Here is a 6,866-nt window from a genome sequence, read left to right on the forward strand (position 1 = left end):
CCTCTCTGTCTTCCCCTCCTCTCTCCATTTCTCTCTGTCCCATCCAACAACGACGACATCAACAACAATAATAGCTACAACAACAATGGAAACAACAAGGGCAACAAAAAGGAAATAAATAAATAAAAAGATCTGGGTATACCTATGTTCACAGCAGCACAATTTGTAATAGCCAAAACCTGGAGGCAACCCAGGTGCCCAACAACAGATGAATGGCTGAGAAAGTTGTGATATTTATAAACAATAGAATACTACTCAGCTATTACGAATAATGAACCCACCTTCTCCGACCCATCTTAGATAGAGCTAGACGGAATGACGTTAAGTGAGGTAAGTCAGAAAGAGAAAGATGAGCATGGGATGATCCCACTCATAAACAGAAGAAGAGAAAGTTTAAAAATACCCACACTTGATAGTGGGCAGTGGTGCACCTGGTAGAGTGGACATATTACTGTGTGCCAGGATTCTGGTTCAAGACTCCCCAGTTCCCATCTACAGGAAGGAAAAGTACAAGAGCAGTGTAGCAGTGCTGACACACTTGAGTCTCTCTCTTCCTTTCTCTGTTTCTGTCTCTCCCTACTCTCTCTATCTCTCTCTCCTGTGTGTGTGTGTCTCTCTCTCCCAGAAAACAAATAGCTACCAGGAGCAGTGGAGTCTTTGTGAGGTAATTAGATCCAGCCATAGCGCTGGTGGCAAATGAAAAACCAATAGTTAAAAAACCACCCACACTTTCCATCCTAGTTAATGCAGAAAAACAGCTTTCTTAGAAGGATTCAGAACATAGTCAGGATGTCTGTTGTCAGCACTGCTACTTAACAGTGTACTGGGAATGCTAACCACTCTACTAATGCAAAAAAAGAAATGCACGGCTGACAGCTTGGGGAGGAGTGAATAAAACGGTGCTAGTATACATGTGACAGGACTGATTTCATAGAAAATCCCAGTAAAGCAGGTATTGCAGGACACACACACACACAGTTGCCTACATACTAGCAATGAACAATTACGTAACAGAACTATAAAGAAACCATTCACACATATCAACTCTAATAGCTTTACCCCAAACAGTGCAGACCCCATGTCTTTTTGTCTGTGTGCTGACAAGTGCAAAAAAGCTGAGAAAAGAAATAAAAGAAGACATAAATAAGGGCAGGGAAATAGCTCAAGTAGTGAAGAGCAGATTGATGGCATGCCTGAAGCTCCAAGGTTCCAGTTCAACCCCTGACAACACCATAAGCTACAGCGGAGTGGTGATTTGATAACTCTCTCTCTCTCTCAATCATCCTCTCTGTGTCACATATATATGTATATATTTACCAGAGCACTATTCAGCTCTGGCTTATGTTGGTACAGGGGATTGAACTTAAGACTTTGGAGTCATGAGAATATCTTTGTATAGTCATTATGCTATCTACCCCTGCCCATATATATATTTTTTAAGAAGACCTGCAACAAAAGGGAATAAATAAATAAATAAATGAAATAAAATAAAATAAAATAAAAAAAGAGTTCCTTTAAAAGAAGACCTAAGTGCAAGGGCTGTATTTCATGTACCTAGTCCCCACCTGCAGGGGGAAGTTTCACAAGCAGTGGAGCAGTGGTGAAGGTTGTGTCTTCTTCTCGGTCTCTCTCCTCCTCTATCTGTCTTTCTCTCACTATCAAAAAGAAATGCCCACTAGATACAGTGGGTCCTGGTGCAGTAGTCACAGAGCCACAGAGATGATTCTGGTTGCCAGCAGAAAAACAGAAAACAAACAAGCAACTAAATAAATGGAGACATATGCTGTAAACAGGCACTGAAACATTCAAGCTAACAGAGATGGGATCAGTCCCAACGGCAGGCACTGACTGCTGGGATATAATTTCAAACACAAGCCCTCACAGAATATTCTCTAGGTATAGAGTACTTGAAAACATTATTCGAGCGGTCAGGTCCTGGAACATGATGGCCGAGGGGCACCTAGTGGGGGTTGAATCGTTATGTGGAAAACTGGGAAATGTTATGCGTGTACAAACTATTGTGTTTTGCTGTCAACTATTAATCCCCAATAAAGAAATTAAAAAACATAATTGGGAGTCAGGCCATAGCGCAGCAGGTTAAGTGCACGTGGCGCGAAGAGCAAGGACCGGCGTAAGGATCCCGGTTCAAACCCCTGCTCCCCGCCCCTACCTGCAGGGGAGTCTACTCACAAGTGGTGAAGTACGTCTGCAGGTGTCTATCTCTCTGTCTTCCCCTCCTCTCTCCATTTCTCTCTGTCCTATCCAACAACGACATAAATAACAACAATAACTACACCTGCCCCTAGAGGTGTTACAGATGTGACTGCTGTGTCACATGTGTGTCATTAGGTGGCAGAGAGAAGAGAGGCTTGTCTATGTCTAGTGCTCTGACCTGTGAGCCACTGGGTGATTGACAGTCTGACACTCAACACAGCGCCCCCTCCTGTTACTGTGTGTTTACTGACGACCTGAATCCTGTCGTGTACAAAAGCTCTGATTCTTCCTTAGTTCCTGCCTGCCCTCAAATCTCGAGGCGACCCTGTGACCCGAAGACTGGTGTTCATCGCTGTTGGATGAAGAGTGACGGCTCACCATTCAAGCGGAAGGGGACTGTTAGCCCGTGACAATGACCTTATGGAGTGTCTGACCTCTGTCCAAGCCCAGGTTACCAACCAGCCCAGCATCCAGAGGTGGTGTTAGATCATCTGAGAGATCTGATCACCAAATGGTTCAGTGACCTTACCAGACAGACCAGTACACCATCCTCAACCTTGTGGCAGATGCCAAGAGACCAGGAAAATGCTGGAAGGCTACTCGGCATCCTCCAGAGGCGTTCACACAAATCATGGAGATCCACACAGCTGACCAAGCCCAGGAGGTGGCGAGAGAGCTTCGGAGACATCACCTGCCTCCTCCCTGTCCAGAGCTCGCTCCCCCGCCAAGTGAGGACACGACGGGCTCCCTCACTAGCCTGCCGCAGCTCTCTACTCAGTCACCACCATTTCAGAGAGACCTTCCCTGAACCACAGGAATAAAATCAGCACATCCCACCCACACCCGCTTTCCCGGGACTGAGTCTTACTATCCCGCAGAGCACTTGCCATCGGAGGGCTGTGTTCTTAGTGACCCACAGTATGAAATCAGGAACCTGGTCGGTTTTCTCCTCTGCTGTGGCTCCATTATGTGCGCCAGTCCCCAGGCACATACCCGGTGTGCAGGAATTCTCGGGGAAGGACACCAGGGCGCAGGTCCTGCACAGTCTGCTAAGATTCATGGCTACAACACTAAGGTGGGCACCCTGATGGCACCCAACCAGGAGAAGACGTCCAGGTTAATCCTGCCTGCTGGTTTCCAAAGGCTCCTGAGCCTGGACAGAGAATGTACTCCTGAGACATAGCCCCCAACAGCTCAGAGGTCCAGAGACATCAGAAACAGCTCAGCACATCTACAACCCTGCATAGATACCTGCATAGATACCTCACGGCCTGCGTCACCCTTCTCCACACAGATTGAGGCTCCACACAGTGCACACAAGAGCGCCCCACCCTGCCACAGACGGCCCTCACCCTGGGAAAGAGGTGGGCTGAAGACTTGGGTATTCAACAGGACGCCATAACACATCCAGAAGGAGACATCGCAGGCAAACTGACTTCACATGAGAGAGGCATTTGGACACTCAACCCCATGGTGACGGAAACTGCAGGAAAAACAAACACCTGGGTCTTCTCTCAGCTAGGAAGCTTTTTAGTTTTTAGGCCTTGGGAGAAACGACCAAAGGACCAAGAGGTAACCCAGCAGTTGGTATGAAATATGTGGACATCGCACACCTGACAGGGAATTGATGGAAAAAAAAAAGTGTACAGAAAGCAATGAGCAAGAACGAAAAGCAGTAATCCAATACAAAATTGGGGAAAAACACTCGACTGGCTGTGTCCAAAAAGAGGACGCACCGGTGGGCCAAAGACACGAAGAAGTGCTCTGTATCATTTATTTGTAAGAGACACCAGTTAAAACTACACTGAGACACCACCTCACACCTGAGAATGGCCTACCTCAGATGCCTGGAAATGAGAAATGATGGCACAGATGCAGGAAAGGAACTCTGGTCCCCTTTTGGCGGGGCAGCACCCTGGTGCAGCCCCTATGAAAAACAGTATGGAGAGTTCTGAAACAGGTCAAAATGGAAATACCCACAATGCAGCAATACCTCTCCGAGGCATATATGTGACAGACAGGAACGCAGAATGATACACGGAAGGATATACGCACCTCTATGTCCATAGCTGCATTAGTCACAATAGCCAGAGTGGACCAGCTATGCCCACGCACAGAAGACTGGCTAGGGAAGAAATGGGATACATATACTCCATGGAATACAACTCTGCAATCAAAGGAGACGACACTAAGCTTTAGGACACAATGGATGGAACTGGAAGAGGTCATGCTTAGTAAAATGAGTAAAGATGAAAGTCACTTAGTGGATGGTTTCACTCATGTGCAATCTAGAGAACTGAAACAGAGAGCAGCCCAAAAACAAGCAAGCAAACAAAAATAGAAAGAAAGAAAACAGAAGCAAACTGTTTCTAAGACTTTGTGAGACGTATTGTGGTTATCCTTGCGAGGTGGAAGGGTGGGTACTCAGAACGTTGGTGGTGTGTCGGTGTAGAATTATAGCCTGTGCACGTTCAGTGGGGAAGCAATTACAGAAGCCAGACCTTCCACCTTCTTCACACCATAATGACCCTGGGTCCATACTCCCAGAGGGTTAAAGAATAGGAAAGCTATCAGGGGAGGGGATGGGATACGGAGTTCTGGTGGTGGGAATTGTGAGGAGTTGTATCCCTCTTATCCTATGGTTTTTGTCAGTGTTTCCTTTTTATAAATAAAAATTAAAAAATAAAAATAAAAAAGGATTATATCCGGTAACCCGGTAACTCATGATTAATCACAAAAAGGAAATGGAGGGGAGTTAGGCGGTAGCGCAGCGGGTTAAGCGCACATGACACAAAGCGCAAGGATCCAGGTTCGAGCTCCCAGCTCTACACCTGCAGGGGAGTCGCTTCACAAGCGGTGAAGCAGGTCTGCAGGTGTCTATCTTTCTCTCCCCCTCTCTGTCTTCCCCTCCTCTCTCCATTTCTTTCTGTCCTATTCAAGAAAGACGACAGCAATAACAACAACAATAAAACAACAAGGGCATCACAAGGGAATAAATAAATATTTTTTTAAAAAAAGGAAATGGAGGGGAAATAAGAAAGTCTGGAAAAGACCTGTGGTGGCAAGGACTCGGGGAAAAGGGAACTCCGGTCCACTATTGGTGGGACTACACAGTGGCGTAGCCAGCCCCTAGTAAAAACGGATGGAGAGTTTTGAAACAAACACGGAAATAGTTTACAATTGAGCAATACCTCTCTCCTATATGGCTCTATGTCTTGGAGAAGGAAAACACTGATTCAGAAGGATGTCTGCACCTCTACGTGCATAGCTGCACAGTTGACAGGCACTAAGACAGGGAAGCAACCTAAAGGCCCAAAGACTGCATCAGGACGAAGAAGTGGTGTCTACTCTCCAGTACTTGGCGGAACCAAGTGGCTGTCCTTGGAGGAACAGGGAGGGGCACAAGTCTCTGGTGGTGGGAGTAATCAAGAACTTCACCCCAAGTACAATATAATCTTGTAACTCAGCATTCAATCACTAGTGGTGAAACTAGTTGTAATAAAGAAAACTCACATATCATTTACAATAGAATGCTCTCTGTCTTGTCAGAAAGATGTGCTTATACCTTCTGGACACAATGCCTCAAAGTGTAGGTGATTATATTTAATGAAATAAGAAATGAAAACCAACTCTGGGATGGTTTTACTCATATATGCAAGAGATAACTAATGGCAACATACTGCAAAAACCTGTCGCCAGCCGTCTCTTAGATTTTGTAAAAACTATGGCGATTAAAGGGAATGGTGGGGGTCGAGGCACAGGGACAAGGGTGGTGGGTGAGGTGAAGTGTCTGCACACAACTGTAACTCCAGGAATTTTAGAACATCGAAAAGCAAGTGGGTAAAGCATTAGCCTCTCGAGCTGAGGTTCCCAGTTCATTCCTTGCCAGCAGAAGTAGCAGAGTGATGTCTGTCTCTTTCTCCTCCGACCTTTCTCACTGATAAAGAAATAAATTCAGTAAAAAAAAAAAAAAATTGTACAAAATGAGAATAAAAAAACAGGAACCAAAAAGTGCTCAGATATCCCAGATTCAAGAAACACTAGCTAAACCATTAGAGAGTCAAAGTATAGACTAAGATGCTAAAAACAAAGAGTTCAAGTAACTCCTTAAGTTCATCTGACAATAAACAATATCCTGGAATCTAGACCTGGACACAGAGCCCTGGAATGAGTCTGTCTGCACCTTACACCTTAAGACTAATTGTCTCCACCCCCGCCCCCCCCCCCCGCCCACGGCGAAACACCTGTGCAACTGACACACCTCCAGCTGTGGGCCTTGCAACTACAAAGCACTGTGACGCTGACACTTGGGGTGCGGTGCCAGCAGAGACATGCCACCACCAGCCAGGCACCTGCAAGCCAGCAGCCCGGAGAACACGCCCCCCCAGCGGCCACTGCCGCGACCTGAAGCACTACCCCCCGCCCGAGAGCCCCCAGGCGGTCGCAGCCTCGCTCAGTGCACCCGCCCCCGTCCCGCCCTTCCAAGAGGCCCGCGCTCGGCAGGCCCCCGCGACCCTGGGTAACGGGGCGGCACGTGCAGGCCCCGGGGACCCGCGGGCCCGGCCGGGTCCACGCGGAGACTCACGGGCCGGCGCACACCCCGCGGCCCGACTTGGACTGGGCGCAGGCAGCCAATGGGAAGCAGGAGGGGC

The 6,866-nt window shown here is 47.3% G+C and overlaps 1 long non-coding RNA gene and 1 other non-coding gene across 2 annotated transcripts; one reads left to right on the plus strand and one right to left on the minus strand.

Moving 5' to 3' along the window:
- Positions 1 to 355: 355 nt before the first annotated feature.
- LOC132535928 (uncharacterized) lies at positions 356 to 4,047 on the minus strand. Its single transcript, XR_009547645.1, has 2 exons — positions 3,083 to 4,047; positions 356 to 1,725 (listed from the first exon to the last, which is right to left on the minus strand). It is a non-coding gene; the product is annotated as an uncharacterized LOC132535928 (long non-coding RNA).
- On the plus strand, positions 2,296 to 2,426 carry LOC132536075 (small nucleolar RNA SNORA17). Its single transcript, XR_009547756.1, has one exon. It is a non-coding gene; the product is annotated as a small nucleolar RNA SNORA17 (small nucleolar RNA).
- Positions 4,048 to 6,866: the final 2,819 nt, after the last annotated feature.

Source organism: Erinaceus europaeus, chromosome X (genome assembly GCF_950295315.1).
Source record: "Erinaceus europaeus chromosome X, mEriEur2.1, whole genome shotgun sequence".
Taxonomy (NCBI): domain Eukaryota; kingdom Metazoa; phylum Chordata; class Mammalia; order Eulipotyphla; family Erinaceidae; genus Erinaceus; species Erinaceus europaeus.